The sequence below is a fragment of the Notamacropus eugenii genome, chromosome 2, assembly GCF_028372415.1.
Source record: "Notamacropus eugenii isolate mMacEug1 chromosome 2, mMacEug1.pri_v2, whole genome shotgun sequence".
Taxonomy (NCBI): Eukaryota; Metazoa; Chordata; class Mammalia; order Diprotodontia; family Macropodidae; genus Notamacropus; species Notamacropus eugenii.
Window position 1 is genome coordinate 302,521,367 of NC_092873.1, and position 20,807 is coordinate 302,542,173.

General features: G+C 43.0%; 1 protein-coding gene across 6 annotated transcripts in view; it reads left to right on the top strand.

Annotated features, from left to right (window-relative positions):
* Positions 1–20,807, top strand: part of BCL9 (BCL9 transcription coactivator) — a 117,061-nt gene that overhangs the window by 66,858 nt on the left and 29,396 nt on the right. Inside the window, exon 1 of one of the 6 annotated variants that reach the window (XM_072644598.1) lies at positions 18,834–18,965. The exons of the other annotated variants lie outside the window; for them this stretch is intronic. The gene's annotated coding sequence lies outside the window, so the exon portion shown is untranslated. Of the gene's footprint in view, positions 1–18,833; positions 18,966–20,807 lie in introns of those variants that run through there. 6 annotated transcript variants of the gene reach the window in all.

The following is a 20,807-nucleotide window of genomic DNA, read 5'->3' on the forward strand; positions in this document are numbered from 1 at the left end:
CCATTGAACCAAATCTAAATGCATTGTCATCTAGCCCACATCTTTGCCTTTTTTAGGTCATAACAGCATGAGATATTTTATTAAATACTTTGCTAACATCAGGGTAAGCAATTTACAGCATTTTCCTGGGAAGCTAGATGGAATAGGGGGATAGAACACTGGGTCTGGAGTCAGAAAGACTCATCTTACTGAGTTCAAATCCAGCCTCAGACACTTACTAGCTGTGTGACCCTGGGCAAATCACTTCACCCTGTTTGCCTCAGTTTCCTCATCTGTGAAATGGGAAGGAAATGGCAAACCACTCCAGTATCTCTGCCAAGAAAACCTCAAATGGGGTTACAGAGAGTCAAACACAACTGAAAAATGACTTTACAACAAACATCCTGATCTACTAGGTCTGAAATCCTGTCAACAAAGGAACTATACAGTCACTCTAATATGACCAGCTCTTGATGAACCCATCTTGGCTCTTTGAGATCAATGCTTCTTTTTCTAGATATTCATTAGTCATCTTGATATAAATACATCCTAGAATTTTTTCACGAATCAGAGGAAAACTCACAGGCTGCTCAGTTTGCATACCCCAATCTCTTTCCTTTTTTGAAAATTTTGAAAAAAATGTTTGTTTTCCTCCAATCTTGTCATGTATCTCTTGTTTCTATGATCTTTAAAAGTTCAGTCATCATGGCTTAGCATTCATATCTTAGTGGCCAATATGCATTTGGATCTGGTGACTTGAACCCATCAAGGGCATCTTACTATGGCTGTCAATTTCTTATTATCATCTGTGTTCTGTTCTTTCCAGTATGAAGAAAAGAGAAGAAAAATAAGCCTTCTCTCAGTTGTCTGTTATCATTGTCCTTGATGCCCCAGAATGGCCCTATCCTATCTTTGAGCCTCTTCTTTTCACCCATTGCCACCAGCAGATCAGGAAATGCTGCTGAGTAGTAGGTGATTCCTCGAGCTGAGTCCTGACTGTAGCTAAGGATTCTCATGGGCAGAAGTCAGGAGAAAGGGTGTCCCAGACTTGGAGGAGAGCCTGAGAAGAAGTCTTAGGCAGGAGAGTGAAGGAAAAGGTCAAGGAGCTGTAAGGAGGCAGCTTGGCAGGAATGCAGATTGTAGGAAGGGAAGTGGCACAAAATAAGCCTTGAATGTCAAACGGGGAATTTTATGTTTGATCTTGGAGTTGGTGGTGAGCCAGTGGAGTTTGTTGAATGGAGGAGGGATGTGATATGGTCAGACCTGTGCTTTAGGAAAATCAGTTCTACAGCTAGGGGGAGAATGGACACCAGTGGGGAGAGACTTGTGGCAAGGAAAACAACCAGCTGATTGGGTCAGCTGGTGGCGCTATAGTGCACAGAGCACTGGGCCAGGAGTCAGGAAGACCTGAGTTTGAACCCAGCCTCAGACACTCAGTAGTTGTGAGACCCTCAACAAGTCACTTAATCTCTATTTGCCTCAGTTTCCTTATCTCTAAAATGGGAAAAATAACAGCACCTACCTCCTTGCATTGTCTAAGGAAATGAGAAAATTGCAAAGCATTTAGCATAGTGTCTGAGGATAGTAAGTATAGTGAGTGCTATGCACATATTAGTTTTTGTTGGTGTTATTACTACAATAGTCCAGGCTTATGAGATGAAAAGGGTCTACACCAGGGTAGAGGGAGGGCCTAGAGATAGTGGGAAAGTAAACTGGATAGTATTTGACAACTGAGAGGCTAGAGGGCTGGAGAGAGAACAGTTGAGGATGATGTCTAGGTGTCTTGGGAGAACCATGATTCCCTCCATGGTAATAAGAAAGCTAGGAAGAGGGGAAGGCTTGGGAGCAAAGATAACAAGCTGTTTTGAACATTTTGAATTTAAGATTTCTGTGGGACATTCAGTTAGAGGTGTCTAACAGTAGGAGATGAGAGTTTGAAGGTTAGGAGAGAGGGGAGGCTGGATAAATAGAGGTGATGAGAATCAAATCCACAGGAGCTAATGAGATACCCAAGTGAAATAGTATAGCTTGAGAGGAGAAGGTCCAGGACACAGCCTTGGCTGTGTGGGTGGGTAGAAACGCTAACCAGGGGACTTGACCTGAATGAAGACCCAGCAAAAGAGACTCAGAGGGAGTGGTCAGCCAGGTAAAGGAGAACCATGCTAGAGTTCTTCCCTGGAAACTTGAAGAGAAAAGAAAATTCAGGAAAAAAAGATCAGAGGTCAGGAAGGATGAGGATGGAGAAAAACCATCTGATTTGGCAATTATAACTTTTGAGAGGGCAATGTCAATGGAATGTTGAGATCAGATACCAGATTATAGAGAATTAAGAAGGATGAGAGGAAAGGAGGTAGAGTCACAAACTATAGACAATTTTCTCAAGGAGTTTAGCCACAAAGGGGAAGAGAGATGGGGGACCCTAGCTTATGGGGATGGATGGATGGATGGATCAAGCAGAGGATGGGAGAAACATGAGCATGTTTGTAGGCAGTAGGGAAGCAGTCAGGAGACAGGGAGACCTTGGAACCCTATTATGAAAGGCATTGAATGCCAGACTGAAGAGTTTTCATTTTCTATTAAAGGCAGCAGACAGTAGAAGATTTTTGAGCAGGGAAACAACGTGGTCACACACATGCTTTAGGAAGATTATTTTGGCATCTGAGGTTTACTCAGAGGCATTAGAAGAGGAGAAAGTAGAAGAAAGGAGAACAATTAACAGGCCACATTTTTCTTTACTCTCCCGGCCCTCACACACACACACACCCTATTCGTGTTCCCTCAGTGACTTCATTTGATCTGCTTATTAGAGAAAGAAGCAATCTGATAAAGTAATTTGTCCTGAGGGGATGACTACATATGATAACAGTTTCTTGTGTTACCCATAGTCTCTTCATACCTACATCTAGAGATATTTAGGATTTGAAAGTACAAGATGAGAGATAATCTTGATTCAAAAGGAATGAATCATTAATGGTAGAATTTCAGGGCAAGCTTTTTTAATATTTAAATTTTCTTTTTGATTATGAACTTAACAAACATCAACATTTCAGCATACAAAGAACTCAAAAGAGGATTGTATATGAAACCATAAAGTTCTGTTATGTACAGTCTTTTCAAAGTGCCTATTAAATTTCAAGAGGCATTGTGATGTATTGGATAGAGAGTTGGCAGGAAGAACCCTGACTGCCCTTGTTCAAGACCCACCTATGACAAAAACTAGCTGGATAGCCATGGGCTATCATTTAAACCTCATGTGCTCAAACAACAAACACTGGTGAGGCCTGAATGAAATTAAAATGTAACTGGGAAATATTTAACAAAATAAATTAAAATACAACAGATGATGCTAACATATGGATTATACAAATACATAGATCATGTTAATATATGGTTTTCTAAGTCCATATGTGTCCTGAGGGGATCCCTAGGTACAAGTTAGTGACCCTGTTTCTATCTGAGCTTGATACCACTGCTCTATGCAGCTCTCAGAGTCTCTATAAACTGCAGAGAAGGTGTTGACTTGTAATAGGGAAAAAGTTCCCTCACCAAGAAAATCACAAACTTTTTCTAGTCATAGTCTGGATAACCAAGGGCTGACCATACCAGAGGCAGAAAAGGGAGCTCATGGCCCAAACCAACTTTTTCTTTACTCTTTCTGCTCAGCTTGGTCCCTTCTGACTCAACTGAAGGAAAATAAAGATTAAGATGATTTTGACAGCCTAAAGTATTTTCTATATCCTTGGGTACTCTATGCATGTGATTATTAACCTTATCAATTATTTTTATCCATATTAAAATTTTATTGTTATTGTTTCACCTCTATGATTATTTTCTACATAGAGAAGTCCCACTATGGAAACTCCATCCACCACTGCCAGGCATCAACTCATTTATAACTTAAAGTTTTAGAGGATTTGGGGGAGGTGTTTAGTACTTAAGTGATTTGCCCATATAGCCAAGATGTATAAGAGGTGGTAGTGAGAGTCTTCCTGACTCCAGAGTTGGCTCTCTATTATGCCAAAATGCTATTTATTAATAATTATAATTAAGACCAAGGTTATCATTGTGGTAATCAGTAGTAGCATTAACATCAACAGTAGCAGCAAAAGCAGTGGAATATAATGGAAAGAGAATTGAAATTGGAACCCTAAGTCACAGGGTGAAATCTCAGCTGTACTACTTTTGTATGACCTCAGACAAATCACTTCTTTCTGAGATTTCATTTTCTCATTTGTAAAATGAAGGGGATTAGTTTAGATGACAAGTCCCTTCTAGCTGCAAGTATCATGAACTTCAACAAAGAAACACCTCCCCAGTATCTATTTTGTGTGCAATGCTGGAAATCTCTAGAGTTTGTTAGATATTGTCCCTGCCCTTGGGCAACTTTGAGGTGATTGAGTGTACACAGAAAAAAGAAGCACAGTCACAACTCAAATTTACACAATACTTTATGGCAGGGGTTCTTAGCCATTTTTTGTGTCATGGATCTCTTTGGAAGTGCAGTGAAACCTACAGATCCCTTCTCAGACTTGTTTTATTATTTTGTTATTTTTATTTTTTTGGAGGCAGTCAGGGAAATCTAATGAAATCTGTAGACCCCTTCCCAGAATTATGTTTTTATTATTTTTATTTATTGTTATTTTATTTTTATTATATTATTTATTTTTATTTTATTTTTATATTTTGGAGGCAGTCAGGGTTAAGTGACTTGCCCAGAGTCACACAGCTGGTATGTCTGAGGCTGGATTTGAGCATAGCTCCTCTTGACACCAGGGCTGGACACAACCTAGCTGCTCCCAAAATTGTTTTTAAATCCATAAAAACAAAGTATGTGAGATTATAAAGGAAACCAGTAATATTGAAATACAATTATCAAAACATTTTTAATAAAACAAGCTCACAGACCACCTGCCTGTCTCCCCCCACTGACTAAGAACTTTTGCTTTATGGTATTAAAAAATTAATATACTTTAGTGCATTGATCCTCACTACAACCCTATGATGTCAGTAGTGTATTTATTATCATTTCTTTTTTTGCAGATGATGAAACTGAGGCCCAGAGTCCAAATTATATAGACAGTAAATAAATGACAGATATAGGACTTGAACCTGGGTCTTTTGGTTGCATGTCCAATACCCTTTCCTTCACATTTTATCTTGCCATGGTACTAAATACCAAATGAGTGGTATAGATAATGAATGCTATTGGAATTCAAAGGACAAAGATGCCTAAGGGCCCTGACAACTAAGGAAGGTGGGTTCTGAGTTGATTATGGAAGAACTGGTAAGATTTACAGGAAATTAAGGGGGAGGAGGGCCTTCCAGGGGAGAAGAACTGATAGGACCACATGTTGTACTGGAAAATATATTGGGAAATTAAAGAGCTGCATTCTGGTCCATGTAGCTTCCTAGCTGTGTAACCTGAATTATTTGTGTTTTTTTGGTTTTCTTATCTGTGAAAGGAGGGAGGGTGTATTTGAGGATAATTAAGGACCCTTAGAGCCCTGAAATTCTAGGTGAGGGTGCACATGGTATATTTTATAACACGTAAGGAGTTGTGGAAGGTTTTTGAGGAAGTGTAATATATACAAAGCTATGGTTTAGGAAAATTATCCTTGTAGCCATATATGGAATGGGTTGTAGACTAACAAGGCTGAGTTCAGTCAGATTCAATGGACATTTTTTAAGTAACTACTCTACAAAAGGTACTACACTGAAGACAGAGAGGGTGTCTGTTTAGGCACTGGGGTGGAGAACCTGAAGCCTTGAGGCTACATGTGACCTTCTATGTTCCCAAGTGCTGCCCTTTAACTGAATTCAGACTTCACAGTTCTGTTTGGATTCAGTCAAGGGCTGCACTTGAGGACCTAGAGGGCCTCATGTGGTCTCAAGGCTACAGGTTCCCCATCCCTAGTTTAGGAGATGATTGGAGTTGTCCAGCCTTGATATGATGAAGATCAAGAAGACAAGTGTGCTGGATGTGGGATGGAAAGGAAGGGAGAAATCCAGAAAAAATCAATAGTATTTCTTGAGTAATTAGACATGGGAAGAAAGGGAAAGGAAACATGAGGGGTGATTGTAAGGTTCAAGAGTCAGTGACTAGGAGGAGGATGGAAACATTGGCAGGAATAGAAACTGATTTTGAGGAAAATATATTGAGTTTAGTCATAGATATGTTTAATTTGGACTTATATCAAGACATCTAGATTGAAATGCACAGTAGACAGTTAAAGATACAGAACTAAAAAGCTCAAGAGAGAGGCCAGAGATGGAAATGTTAGTTTGGGAATTGTCTGCATAAAGATAACAAGGAAAGTCATGAGAGTAGATGAATTCTCTGAAGAGGAAGATCATGTTGAGAAAAGAGCAGAGGACCAAGAACTGAGTCTTGCCCTCAGAACTGTCCATCTTTGGAAGGTAGAAGAAGGAATCCGACCTAATGAGGAAGGCAAGGAAGTGAACGGAATGGGACAAGGAAAAGCAGAACAATGGAGAGTCTTGAAATTGAAGAGAGGAAAGAAATCAAGAAGGAATGGGTGGCCAGCCATACTGAAGACTTCAGAGAAGTCCAAGAAAAGGAGAACCAAGGAAAAGGGCCGTTGGAATGGAGATCAGATCACTAATAACCTTGGAAAGAGGAATTTCAGCAGGAGTTAAACCAAATTACAAGGAGTTTAAAATGAAGAGAGTGATGAGAAATTGGAAGTACTAAGGAGAATATGTTAGTGGTAAATGAAGGTGAGAAATAGAGTGATAATTTGAGAGCAGTAGGGTTTAAGGAATGTTTTTTATATTGCGGTTTGTTTTTGTTTTTTTTAAAGATATAGGAGACTGGAACATGTTTTTAGGCAGAGGGTAAGAACCCAATAAAGGAGTGATTAAAGACTTAAGAGAGAAGAGAATAATAGTTGCAGCAAGATCTTAGAGGACAAAGGAAGAGGATGGCATCAGGAACAGGTGGAGGGGTCAGCTTTAGCCATGGAGAGCCACCTTTTCCACTGTGACCGGAAGAAAGGAGGCCAGAATGGTAAAGGTGGGAAGACAGAATGGAAAATAAGGGAACTCATTCTTGATGTTCTTGACCTTTTCCATGAAGTAGGAAGTTAGGGAAGGAGGTCTGAGGAATGTAGGAATGACTTGGAATAATCAGAGCAAAGAATAATTTGGGGAGTCAATAATGAATGACAAAGTATTGCTAAGCAGTAGTGAGGGCCCAGAAAAGGTCAGATAGCAAGTCAACCTAATCACAGCAATTTTGTGATTTTGTCCAGTATGCACTTAACAGCTCAGGAAGGAAGCCGACAGTTCACTTTATGGCTGACCCAAATTTTGAGTAGGGAATGTCAACTTGGCAGACGATCAAAAGCATTCAAGTCAAGGGAGTGAGGGAGTCTGGGGTGTTAGAGAATTTAATGTGAATGCATCTAACGAGGGCATTCAAGTTTGGTAGAGGGTCTAACCAAGATGAAGGGAAGGAGAACACATGCACCAACTGAAGATTATAATGAGGGACACAGAAAGCAACAGAGAAGATTCGGAGAATGTGTATGTTTGGAGAGTGAAAATTAGGAGCAAGAAAGGAGAGAGTAAAAATAGTAGGGACAAAAAAAGTAGTAGGGTTAGTCAATGATCATTTTTAAGTGCCTATTGTGTGCTAGGCACTGTAGAGTAAAGAATAACCCAAGGTTATTGATAAGGAAGTGTTTAATAATAGGAAGTGATGGTGAGGCAGCATATGGTAGGGGGCAGACCTTTCCAAAGTGGAGGACATCTCCCTGAAGGGAGCAAAGCAGTGGTCAAAATGATTGGATGTGTTCGATGACCACTTCCACATAAATACACTTTTTTCCAGCAAAAACAGAGTTTAAATCAAAATCAGCAGACAGTGAACATCGATCATTTAATGTGATATGTACAAAAGACATCACATTTGAGTTAGCATATTTTCAACATGGGCCTGATCTTCCACTTTTGGTCCAAGCTGGCTCATGACACAGAGGGGCCATGCCATCATGCAGCTTGATGCATTTGAACATGGGTTATATAAAACTGAAGATGTCTAGTCTTTGAGTGGAAGATAAAAGGGCTATATACTATGTTATATGTCTATGTCTCCATGTCATTTATTTTGGTAAATGCAAGATAATAACCTGGTTCTCCCCCACACCCCCAAAAAAACCTTGAAATATTTTTGAAATTGAAATAATTCAATAATGATAATCATTTGAAATTTTCAATAATTAAACTTGTCTTACAGTTTTTATTGTGCCTTTTTAAAAAATGGTTGGCATTTAGAACCATGGATATAACGAAAAGAACACTAGATTTGGAGTCATAGGACACTAGTTTGAACCCATTACCTGTGAGACCTTGGATGTGCTAGTTTACATTTGAAATCCTGTTTCTATACCTGTATAGAACAGAATTAGCATGAAGGATGGACAGCTAAGTAGCATAGAGGATAGAGTGCCCAGCCTGAAGTCAGGAACACCTGAATTCAAATGTGGCCTCAGATACTTACTGGCTGTGTAACCCTAGGCAAGTCACTTATAATCCTGCTTGCCTCAGTTTCCTCATCTATCAAATGAGCTAGAAAAGGATGGGAAACCACTCCAGTATATCTGCCAAGAAAACCCCAAATAGGATCATGAAGAATCAGACACAACTAAAAGTCTGAACAACAACAATAATGAAAGGTGGGGATTGGGGGGAGGTCTGTTTCAACTCTCTTTAGTTCTGTGGTGCTCTGGCATAAGTGAGTTCTAAACTTCCTTCTAGCAACAAAGATAAGACTTTATGTAAAGAGAGAAGGGGTAAAGAAGCAGAGGAAAAAGGTGGGGATACAAGGAAGGCTTTGAAGAACCAGAATATTTAGGGTATGAGATGTGAGAGATATGCAAGAGAAAAAGTGAGAACACATGTCACAGAATCACAGAATTTCAGAGTTAGAATCTAGTCTATCCCTAGTTAACAGTTAACTGTAACTGGAGAATTCCCTCTGTAATATACCCAAACAAGTGGTCACCCACAAAAACTCACTTTCTACCTTACAAGCAATCTGAATAAACAATAAGGATCAACATTTGGGGCGTTAAAAAATAGCATGTCATGAGATGGTGTTTTGAGAGGGCAGAACGTTGAGGATACGAAGCAAGGCCATGAGGTTAGCACAGTATAACTATGGCTTTGCATGGGTAAAGAAACAAGGAACATTTGCTCTGTCCCCATCTGAGTGTCTTAGTGTCCAGTTACAGTTTGGTTAGTGCTACGCAGAGCAGGTCTTTCTGGTGACTCCCTACAATGTGGAAGGAGGAAGATGGTGGTAGCAGGACCCAAGGTTCAAGATTCACTTCTGAGAGCTAGTGACCTCAGGTGAAACAACTGAAGGGAGAGACATGGGAATATTGATTTGTGCTTTACAAAAGAGACAATTACCCCTAAATTTTCCCCGCAGGGATGGAGCTATAGGACTCCCATTGACTTTAATGGACTGGTGAGAGCGATGATAGGAAGATTTGTTTCTCCTTCACGTGCAATCTAAAGAAGAAATAATTTCCTGGCTATTTTATTAGAGTGTCAGGGCAGCAGCAGCATTATAGTTAAAGCTGAGAGATGCCATTCCAGTCTAACCTCCTATTTTCAGTCATTAATGACTCTCTTGGTGGTATTCCTTTGGAATGGAAAGGAAATGGTTTCTTTTGGACTATAGGGAAGTAGAGGAATTAGCATGAAACATGGTGTGGCCTAGTGGATAGAGGGCCGGACTGTCAGGAGCCTCTTGGCTCTAACATTAGTTAAATTCATCACTTAAATTTGGTTCCGTAGTTTCTTCATATATAAAATAGGGAAGGATCGAATTTCCCATTTAGCACTATTTAGTTTTGAATAGCAAAACTACTTTGCATTCTATTGGTAGATAGAAAATGGAAAAACTACGTTGCATGCTATTGGTTATGTTAAAAATGTGATGTAGAAAAAAAACGATAGAGCTGGAAACTAGAAAACCTGGCATTTCCTCCCAGCTTTGCCACTAGTTAACTGCCTGTGTGACCTAAGGAGAGTCAAGGAACCTTTGTGTGCCTCAACTTGATAGATTCATGGAATTTTTGAGTTCAGATAGTCCATTCTCATTTTTTAAAGATGAAAAAACTGAAGGCCAGAGTGATAACATCACATTGCTTATGGTCACATTACTGGTTAGTGGCAGGACCAGGACTAAAACTGAGCTCTCTTGTTTCCAAGGCCAATGGTATTTCTCCTACATATTATCAATGTACAGTTAACGTACAGTTAGTAAGCACCTACTGTGTGTGAGGCACAGTGCTGGGTAGTGATCAATAAACATTTGTTAAGTGCCTACTATGTGCCAAGCACTGGAGATACAAAGAGAGGCAAAACATAATTCCTGCCTTCAAAGAGTTTACAGGATAAATAGGAAATAATTAACAGAGGGAAGACATGAGAATTAAGAGGCAGTGAGAAAGGCTTCTTGTAGAAGGTGGGCTTTTAGTTGGGACTTGAAGGAAGCTGAGGAAGCAATGGGGTAGAGACGAGGAGGGAGAACATTCCAGGCATTTCAGCCTTTGAAAATTCTCTTGAGTAAGGAAATGGATTGTCTTGTTTGAGAAACAGCAGAAGGCCTTTTCACTGGATCCAAGGGTATGTGTTGGGGAGTAAGGTGTAGAAAGACTGGAAAAGTAGGAGGAGGTTAGGCCATGAAGGGCTTTGAATAGCTTAACAGGGTATGTAATCATGGCTTTGATAGGGAGTCACTGGAGTTTATTGAGTTGTAGGGGGTGGTGATATAGTGAGACCTAGGTGTTATTGGTCGCTCTAGGGGCTGAAGGATGAACTAGAGTGGGAAGAGACTTGGGGCATGAGGCAATGGGGGCCTGAGCTCCAGTGGTGGTAGGGTCAAAGGAAAAGGGGGAGTATCAGAGAGATGTTGTAAAGGCGGAATTGACAGGCTTTGGCAACAAATTAGATATGAAGGGTGAGAGAGAGTGAGAAATTAATGCTGTGAGCCTGAGGGACTGAGACGATGGTAGTATTCCCAATAGGAAGTTGGATGGTAGGGTGGGAGGCAGAAGGGTTTAGGGGGAGGTGGTGCAGTGGATAGATCACTGTGCCTAGAGTCAGGAAGACCAAAGTTCCAATCCAGCCTCAAACACTTACTAGCTGTGTGACCAAAGGCACGTCGCTTAAGCCTTGCCTGCCTCAGTTCCTCATCTGTAAAATAAGTTGGAGAAGGAAATGGCCAGTATCTCTGCCAAGGAAACCCCACCTGGGGTCACAAAGAGTCACACCTGACTGAAATGACTGAACAGTACATAATGAGTTTTGGTTTTGGAGAAATAGAGTGTAAGATGTCTACTGGATGTCCAGTTTGAGATGTCTAAAAGGCAGTTGGAGATGAGAGTTTGAAGGTCAGCAGAGAGCTTGAGCAGGGCAGGAAAGGTAGATCTGGGAATCATTAGTGTAGAGATGGTAATTAAATCCATGGGAACTGATGAGGTCACCAAGTGAAGTCATATGGAGGGTTTGGAGTGTTCCAAGTAAAAATAAAATAGTCCAGTTATTAAAGGAAAGTGAGTCTCTCTCTCTCTCTCTGTCTCTCTCTCTTTTTCTCTTTTTCTTCTCTCTCTCTCCCTCTCTCTCCCCCTTCCATTTTTATATGTGTACATATATGTATATATCTATGTACTCTAAAATATATACAAGACAAATTCATAGGCACTGGGGATCCAGAGAAAAAAAATGAAATATCCTTGTCCTCAAGGAACTTATATTCTAATGGGGCAGACCACAGGCTCTGGTAGATGAAGGTACAAATACATACAAAGCAAACACTGAAGAGCAGGAAAGACTTCATGCAGAAGGTGGTTCTTGAGCTGAGATATGAAGGTAAAAAAGACTTCCAGAGATGAAGGTGGAAGGTAGCATGTATATCATGTATGGAGCACAACCAGTGCAGAAGTGCAGAGATGGCAGACAGACTGGCTTGTGTGAGGAAAAGCAAGAAGGGCCGTGTGGCTGGACCATAGAACATATGGAAAGGAATGACATGGAAGGCTGCAGCCAGATTGCAAAGAGATTTAAATGCCAACCAGATGAGTTGATATTTGATTACAGAAGTAAATGGAGAGGCACTGGAGCTCATTCTGGAGGGCCAATGACATGGACAGATTTAGGAAAGTCATTTTGGTGGCTGTGTGGTGAATGGATTGGAGTGGGGATAGACTTAAAGAAGGGAAGCCAGTTATGAGGTATTGCAGTATTCTGGTTGAGTAGTAGTAGAGTCCTGAACTAGGGTTGTGAATGTGTAGGTGGAAAGAGGGTGTGTGTGTGTGTGTGTGTAACATATTGGAGAAGGAAGTGACAAACCACTCTGGTATCTTTGTCAAGAAAATCACAGATGGGATCACAAAGAGTCAGACATGACCGAAACAGCTAAATGACAGCAACATGGCATATGTACATTAGGAAAAAATATATACACACATACATACATACACATTTGATATATGTGTGTACATATCTCTTTATACAGTCACACACACGTGTGTGTTAATGTGTGTATGACATTGCAGAGGAAGACAGGACAAGATTTGGTTCCTAATTAGGAGAAGAGGGGAGAAGAGGGGAGGGGAGAAGAGAGAGCAGGGAGAATGAGAGTAAGGCATTAAGGATTACCTCAGGGTTGCAAACTGGGTGACAGGAGGATGGTGGTATCCTCAATAGGAATAGAAACATTTGGAAACATGTTGGGTGTTTTTTTTGTTTGTTTGTTTTTTGGAGGGAGGAGAGAGATATTGGGTTCTATTTTGAACATGTTGAGTTTGAGGTGCCTAAGGGACATAGATTTTAAAAGTGTCTTAGAGGCAGTTGCTCAGGCAGTATTGGAGCTCAGGGAAGAGTCTGTGGCTAGATATACATACATTCATATATACACACATATATACACACACATAAGAGTCATCTTGGAGTTAACCTGAATTAAGATGATAATTTAGTTGATGGGGTCCCTGAGTGAGAGGGGATAGAGAAAAATGAGACCCGGACCCAGGACACAGCCACAACATCCACCTTCGATTAAGGGCTGTGGTAATGGATGATGATCTAGTATAGAATGAGAAGGATCAATTAGAGAGGGAGAAAGAGAAGTAAGAGACATAAGTCTACCAAATTTGTATTTATCCCAACGCTAGGAGGGAAAGCTAATAAGTTGGATGCCAAAGTCAGTATTCAAAACAATTTCAACAAGCTAGAATCCAATAAAAATAAAATCTAATAAGATGCAATGTAATAGGAATAAATGTAAAGTCTTCCACGTGAGTTAAAAAAAATCAGCTCCATAAGTCGAGGCTGAGAGGAATGTGACAACAATTTGTATGAGAAAAATACTCCAGAGTTTTAGTGTATTGCAAGTTCAATATGAGTCAACAGTGTGACATGGCAGCCCCAAAGCCCCTAATGTGTTCCTAGAAGCAGAGTATCCAGAACAATGGAAGTTATAATCATGCCATGCTCTTTCCTGGTGAAGTTGCATCCAGAGGCATTGGGTTCAGGTCTGGGCTCCACCTTTTAGGACATTGAAAAGCTGGAACTCATTTAGAAGAAGACACCTAGGACAATGGAGAGACTCAGAACGTGCTATATGAAGTCTGATTGAAGGATCCAGGATTGCTTAGGCTGGAGATGAGAAGACTGGGGTGGTATTGGGGTGGGAGTGATATGATGCCCATAGTCATCAGGTGTTTGAAGAGAGGTCTTGGCAAATGGAAGTTTGACTAGACTTGGCAGAAGTAGGAAAGACAGATGGAAATTAGAGAGAGAGGTAGATTTCAGCTCCATAGGAAGGAAAACAACCTAATAATTAGAGCATCCAATACTGGAAAAAGCAAAGCGCCCAGATTTAAAGGGCATCCAGACAGAACTTGACCAAACTTCAGCCACCTAGAAACAGCAGAGCTGAGTAGCTAGTTACCAAGAGTCATTAGTTAAAATAGGAAGTTGTCAAACGGCACCCTCACATCCCATGTTATTTCCTTTCTGGTTTTTGCTTCCGTGCCCAGAAACCTAGTTGCCAAAATTGCTAAGGATGGCTCTGTCATAGGGTAATGAGCTCCCTACACTTGAGATCTTCAAGTAGGGGCATTATGATTACTTGTTAATGATGGGAGAGGGAGGTTGGGGAAGGGAAGTTGGGTTAGATGATTTTAGAGGTTCCTTCCAACTCTGACTCAAACTTCTAGAATTCAGGTTAGATAAGGCTTTTCAAGAATTGAGGGTACAGGACAATCTTGGGGAAGTGGGGATGGTAGTTTATAACAATCATAATCCTAAATCATATGGTATTTTAAAGTTTACAACTCACCCACTCTTATTAGAAGATAGTCATGTAGAGCTTTCAGAGAGTAAACAAGTTTCTCTGGGGGTGTCTTCCCAGGCAAGAAAAGTCATTGCATCTTAAAGAAATTGAGCTTATGTTCTCCATGCATCACTCTTATCCCTTGCTATTATGAGATGAACAAATCTGAGAAAGTAAGATTTCCCCTTACCCCTAAGATAAAAGCCCTGATTTCCACTTTCAGTTTCCTTTTGGATGTTGTCTTCTCTCATTGTAAGCTCTTTGAGGGCAGGACTCCTTTTGTCTTTAATTGTATTAGTATCCCCATTACTTAGCATAGTGCCAGACATTTAGGAGGCGCTTAATAAATGTTTATTAACTATTTTAAGAGTACTGTTTAACAGTATACTATTTAGTTGTTTGGGTTTTTTTGAAGAGGAGTATTCTTATCTTAGAATGTGTATATAAGTAGAAACTGCTTGAAAACCAGGTTTTAATATATTTTTAATGAGTTCAGTGGGTTTTTTTTTTTGATGATTTAATGTTTTTATATTCACAGTGTGCTAGGCACTGTACAGTAGAATATAGGACCCTCAAGTTTGACTGTAGGGCATAGAAATGGGACCATCCAGGGGTGAGAAACTAATGAAAATAGCAAGGCTATTTAATAGAGTATATTATCATTTGAAATGCCACATCTGTTCCATGTGCCATGCAGATAAATTAGCATTGCTATGGGAACTTTAACCTTTAAATTTCCTGGCTTTTTCCATGCTTAAATTCCCAACATTATTGTTCCTTTTACCATGGTGTCACACATTTAATATTCATTTAAGTTTTCTTTCTGGTACAGTAAATAATGCTGAACTTTGACTCATTTGGTTGAATCAGGTTTAATGTTAGTTACAGCTAGGGAGAGCATCAAGATATTTTATATATCTATACATATGGGTACATAAGAGGGCTTGCCCGGCAGAGATGAGGCATGTGTTAGAATACCCCAGGCCCATGGCTGCCTGAAACCTGTTTTGGCATTGGCCATTTATTATGAATACAATTTATATACCCTTCCCACTACCTGAAATGGCAATCCAGAATTTTTATCGCATAGTCTGGATTTGGTTGTCTTTTCTGCTGCTGCTACTTGACAGTCTCTTCTTGGTTACAGAGGTCCTTGGCCATACTATAATTTAATTCAGCAAAAACCTTTCATTTTACTTATTTCTATTCTTGTTTACTGTTCAGAATACTTCCTTTGACACTCATTCATTTAATGCTGTTTGTAATCACTACCCCCTTTCCCTCCCTAGTCCTCATATAACCATAGTAATAATATGAGCCAAGAAGAATGATATCTTGCTTTGTTAACTAGAAAAGATGTGGTACTGTTCATCGCAGAATCAAAATAGGGGAGACATAGTCTAGAAACTTATATGACTAGTTTGAGTTTTAAATGGATTGATTTCCCAAGCAGTGAATCAGCTTTAGCATTTAGCACTCTTTATTTCTATAGGTGGTTGGGTTTTTTTAATAGTCTGTCATTATTCTTTCGTATACTGCTATAATGTGGTTTAGCATGATTATTCTAATTTACATGTAGAGAAACTAATATATGGAGATGCTAAAAGATATTCCCCAAACCACAAGCTATAAGGTTTCTTTAGTTTGCTTGGCCCCTGTTCATCTTTATAAGGAGGATAATAAGAATTCAATACAATAAACAATTATTAAACCCCTACTATAAGCCAGGCACTGCTAAAAGCTGGAGATACCAATAAGAAAGACAGTCTCGGTCCTCAAGGACCTTACAATTTAGCGATTGAAATAAGAATCTAATAAGAAAGATGTGCACACACACATATGTTAACCATTATCATATTTGGCTTTGATATTGGTTGGTTGGTTGGTTGGTTGTTGTCCTTCGTTCTGGAAGAGCACCAAAATGACATCACTGTGCTAGAGTTGATAAGTTTAAGTGTCTGACTGTGGCTGATCAGACCAATTCGAACTCGGAAGACTCTACCACTGGTTGGGCACAAATAGTCCGTGTGAACATTTGGGGTGGATACTCCAAATTTGTGCATCCTTCAGTTCAGCTCAGTGAGTGTAAGTGACTGGTCCCAGCATAGCAAGAACTTGAAACCAAGATTCCTGAAAGTCTACTCTTCTTTCTACTGGGTTTCTAATATCCCGCATCTTATCCACCTGAGTCGGAGAGTCATTTTGATCAGCGAACTGAGCTGTAAAGAATGGATAAAATTTGCCAACGACTTTACGTATTCTATCTCAGTTGATCTCAACAACCCTGGAAGGTTAGGTGCTCTTATTCTCATCTCCATTTTACAGATGGGGCAATGAGGCTGGCGGGTTAGGTGGCTCATCGAGGGTGATGTGGCTATGTAAAGGGCTGAAGGGAGTTTATGAACACAGGTCTTCCTAAGTCCAAGTTTGCCACTTATGTCCATCAAGCCATGTCCCAGCAAGTGAGTTAGAGCATTCCATTTTGTGTGGCTGTTGTAGGTGACCTAGTTTCAGTGGAGAGTATGCAGTTGAGAGATAAGGTTTTGGTAGACCTGGTTCCAAGCCAGGTTCTGCCATTCACTAGCTGTTTGACCTTGAACAAGTCACTATCCCTAGAGACTGCCAGGAGGCTCGGAGTACAGAGCGCTGGACTTGGGGGTCAGGAATACCTGAGTTTAAACCCAACCTCAGACAATCGCTTAGCCTGTGGGCAATATCTCTCTGCCTCTGTTTTCCTTCTCTGTAAAATGGAGCTAACAATAGCCCCGCCCTCCCCCCAGCAGGATAAAATGAGATGTTTGTAAAGCACTTTGCAAACTACTTTATAAACGCTGCCTATTACTACACCTCAGCGGTAAAGTGGGATGATATTTGCACTCTTTACCCTAGAAAGGTGGCGTGAGGTTCCAAATGAAAAGAAAATGTAAGTTAAAATATATCAATGCAAGCTGCTAGTCATTTTCTAAAAGCATCTCCATAGCAGGGATGAATTAGCCTTGTGTTCAGAAGGGGGTCTGGACTCGAGGGTGGGTGGAGGTATACTTGAGGTAGACCTTAGGGAATGAAACCCCGCTCTCGTTTCTTTTCTTTTTTAACCACTGACTCATTGTACGACTTTCAGCAACATGTTCTCTCCATGATGCCTTCATTTCTCCATTTGGGGGAAAGAAAAAAAAAAAGCCTAATCGCCCCGGCCACCCACCTACTTCACAGGGATGACTGTGCTTTGAGCCGTCAGAAGAAAGGTGCTCTGAACAGCCAGAGTAGTAATACTATAATAGCCATGGGCCTGGAGCAATCGAGGATTCTGGGGAGAGGCACCATGTGGCCACTCTGATCTGGTGCAGACTGGGGCCGGGCTCGAGTCGGATGAAACCGATCGCCTACCTGCGGGCATGGCACGGGATGGGGGGGATGGACACCTTGACAATTACCTGATTGAGGGGGTGGTTCCTCGGGGAGAGCGCAGCCCCGGGGGAGGGGAGCGCGGGGGGACCGCGAGGGGTTCTGCAAAGTCCTGGTGGGGACCCGGCGGCAGGAGGGGAGAGAGCCCGAGGCCTGGGGGCACAGGGAGGAGGTGGAGGGGCTGGCCCCGTCCCCTTTCAGCCAAAGATGACTCAATTCCACACTCCCTTTCCCCCCACCCCCTTCCCCGTCTCGTGGCTCCCACACCATTTTTCACTTCTCTGGCCCCACAGTCAAGTGCCTGGGGGGGAGGGAGTGGGATGGGGGAGGGGAGCAGAGGGACCTCCGCTCAGCCCCAGCCCCGCCACCTCAGGGGGAAACCGGGCTTGTGCGGGAGGTGTTGATGGGGGGTGAAGTTGGGGGGGGAAGTGTCTGCCCCTTTAAGGAGTGGGGAAGTGGGAGTCACCCTGACAGGGGTGACGAACAGGGGAGGGGATTCACTGGGCGGGGTTATGCAAATGAAGAGGGAATGACGGTGATGGGAGGTTCCATAGTAAAATGGTGGCGGGGAGGGGGAGGGGAGTGCAGGAGGCGGGGCTGTTCGGGAGGCGGGGAGCCCGAGAGAGGCGGGGACTATCTGAAAGTGGGGGCGGGAAAAGGGAGAGGGAGGGAGGAAGCGGATGGGTTGGTACCATTACACGGCTTCGGTGGGGTGGGTGGGGGGAAGCAGGCATTTCTTTGGAGTCAGCCCTCCTGGGCTGCGGGGCTGGAAAGTGGCTGGAAGTGCCAGGAGTAGAATGTGCAGGGGTGTCCCCCTTTCCTTAGCCTGGAGGAAGGAAGGGAGAAGATAGAGACCGATCCTCTCCCGCTCCCCAGCACCCCCTCCCGTCGCCTTGGGCGGGGCGGGCGGCCGGCGGGAGGGAGGGCGGTGGTGGAGGAGGAGCAGGGGGAGGGGGAAGAGGAGGGGGAAGGGGCGGTACCACACGAGGGGGAGCCGGAAAGGGGGAGGCGCCGGCGGACAATGGAGTCTATGTGTGCCTGCGGGAGTGGGACAGCTCCGCCGCCGCCGGGGGGAGACGCTGCGCCGCCGACGCCGCCGCCGCCGCTGCCGCCGGCCCCGGCCCCGGCCCCCCGGGGCTGAGAGTGGCTGCAGATCGTCGACCCCCGCCCCCATTCCTCCCTGCCTCCCCCTCCCCTCCGGGTTGTCGGGGTAAGTGGCAGGGCCGGGGAGGGGGGAGGGGCGGGGGAGGGGAAGGACCCGGGAGCGGGGGAAGGTCCGCGTGTTCTGGAGCCGGCTCCGGGGAGGGCACTGCCAAGGGGGAGTTCAACTACTGCGAGAAGCCTCGGGGGCGCGGGAGGGGGCGGGGTCGGAGTGGGGAGCCGGCGGCGACGGACAGGGCTCCCGCGCACTTGGGGGGGGGGCCGGGGTCCACAAGCGAGGTGGGGGGCTTCAGAATGTGCCGCGTTGGGGGAGGGAGTCCTCGGGGGAGGTTGGCTGTGGAATGAAGGGGGAGGAGATTCCGGCCCCCGGGGGCTCCTCGGGACCCAGAGCCACCCTTCCCGGGGGTCTCGGAACGAGGCACGAGCCCCAGACTCAGGGGAACAAGCGTATGGGAAGCCAATGGCCCCAGCAGGTGAGTTGGTGGGTTTGGGGCAGTGAATCTCGACCAACTCTAGTCCTTGAGAGACAGTCACTGCGGGGTGGGCGTAAGTGGGACCCCCCTGTTTGGGGGTGTCACAGGCGGGGGACGGCCAAACCAGGTTAAAGAAGAGCGAAGGGACGCAGAGAGGCCTGGACCATCCAGGCATGGCATCACTGGCGGCCCTTCTAGCCGAGCTCCCAACGTGCGCAGATTGGGACTGGACTGCCCTCAGAGGGCTTAGTGTCTGAAGGAAAGCAGAGGAAGATGAGCCCAGGGATGGGAAGGAAAGGGAGCTTGGGTCCTAAATGGGGTGTTTGTTTATCAGGGGAGCAGAAAAAAACGTAAACGTCTTGGGCTATCAGTAAGTTTTCAAGCATTTGTACGAGCCCTACTGTGCGCTAGCCAAAGGTGAAACAGCCCCAGCCCTCAAGGAGGATATATTCAAATGGGGCAGATGATTTTCAGAGTTAAAGGAAACTCGGAGATGGGTAGATTTTTTTTTTTGGAAAAATGTTCATATTTGAGGGAAATGGAGAACCTGAAATGGCCTCATAAATGCAATAGTGATTCTTGGGTGCATAGGTGAAACATTGTATTACCTATTTCTGTGATAATATTAATGCGGAGTGAATCATCTTTTAGCGTCTTGCCTATAGGAAGGCACTCAGTAACTGTTGAATGATAAGGTCCCAGGAAGAAAACATTTGTCCTGGGGCATTGATTTGAGTTCTTGTTCAGTGATTATATGGTGGTAAAAGGGCACTAAATAGCATGTAACAGGAGTGAAAATGTGTGGGGAACCATGTGGTTGTTTTGTGAGTATGGGGGTGAGAACTAGTCGGAATTGAACTAAGTGCCATTGGGAAGTTATGAGAGAAAAGCAAGAGTGAATTTAAATTCTGAACCTCAGGTGAAAATTTCAGGAAGGGGGTCCTTAGGCTTTTTATTTTAAAGACACACAGAGTTTCTGAAATGGAGTTATAAGGGAGTGCATTGTTAAATGGAAGAAGAGTTCTTTGAGGGTATTTTGTTTGTAATTTGGCCTAGTGGAGGCTGAAGGTGACCTTCATGAGCTTTAAGAAGTAGGAAGAGAATGTCTGGCCAAGTGGAAGGATGCCTGATAATATAGGATCTGAGATGATAGTCTAGAGCAGAGATGTCAGCCTCAAATAGTAATGGATCCCTGTGGGCTATTTAGTGATGAAGAAAACCACTGACTGACATTATCTGTGTTCTATTGTATTTTTATTTATTTTCTTAAATTTATTTCCTGTTACATTTGAAGGGAGTTTGAGGGCTGCCAGGTGTAGAGTTTGACCTTTCTTATTATAAAGGAATGGAGGGGAGGAAAAATGGGGAATATACGGAGTGTGAATTGATTGACTAAACCCTGAAGCTTGGTGACCTCT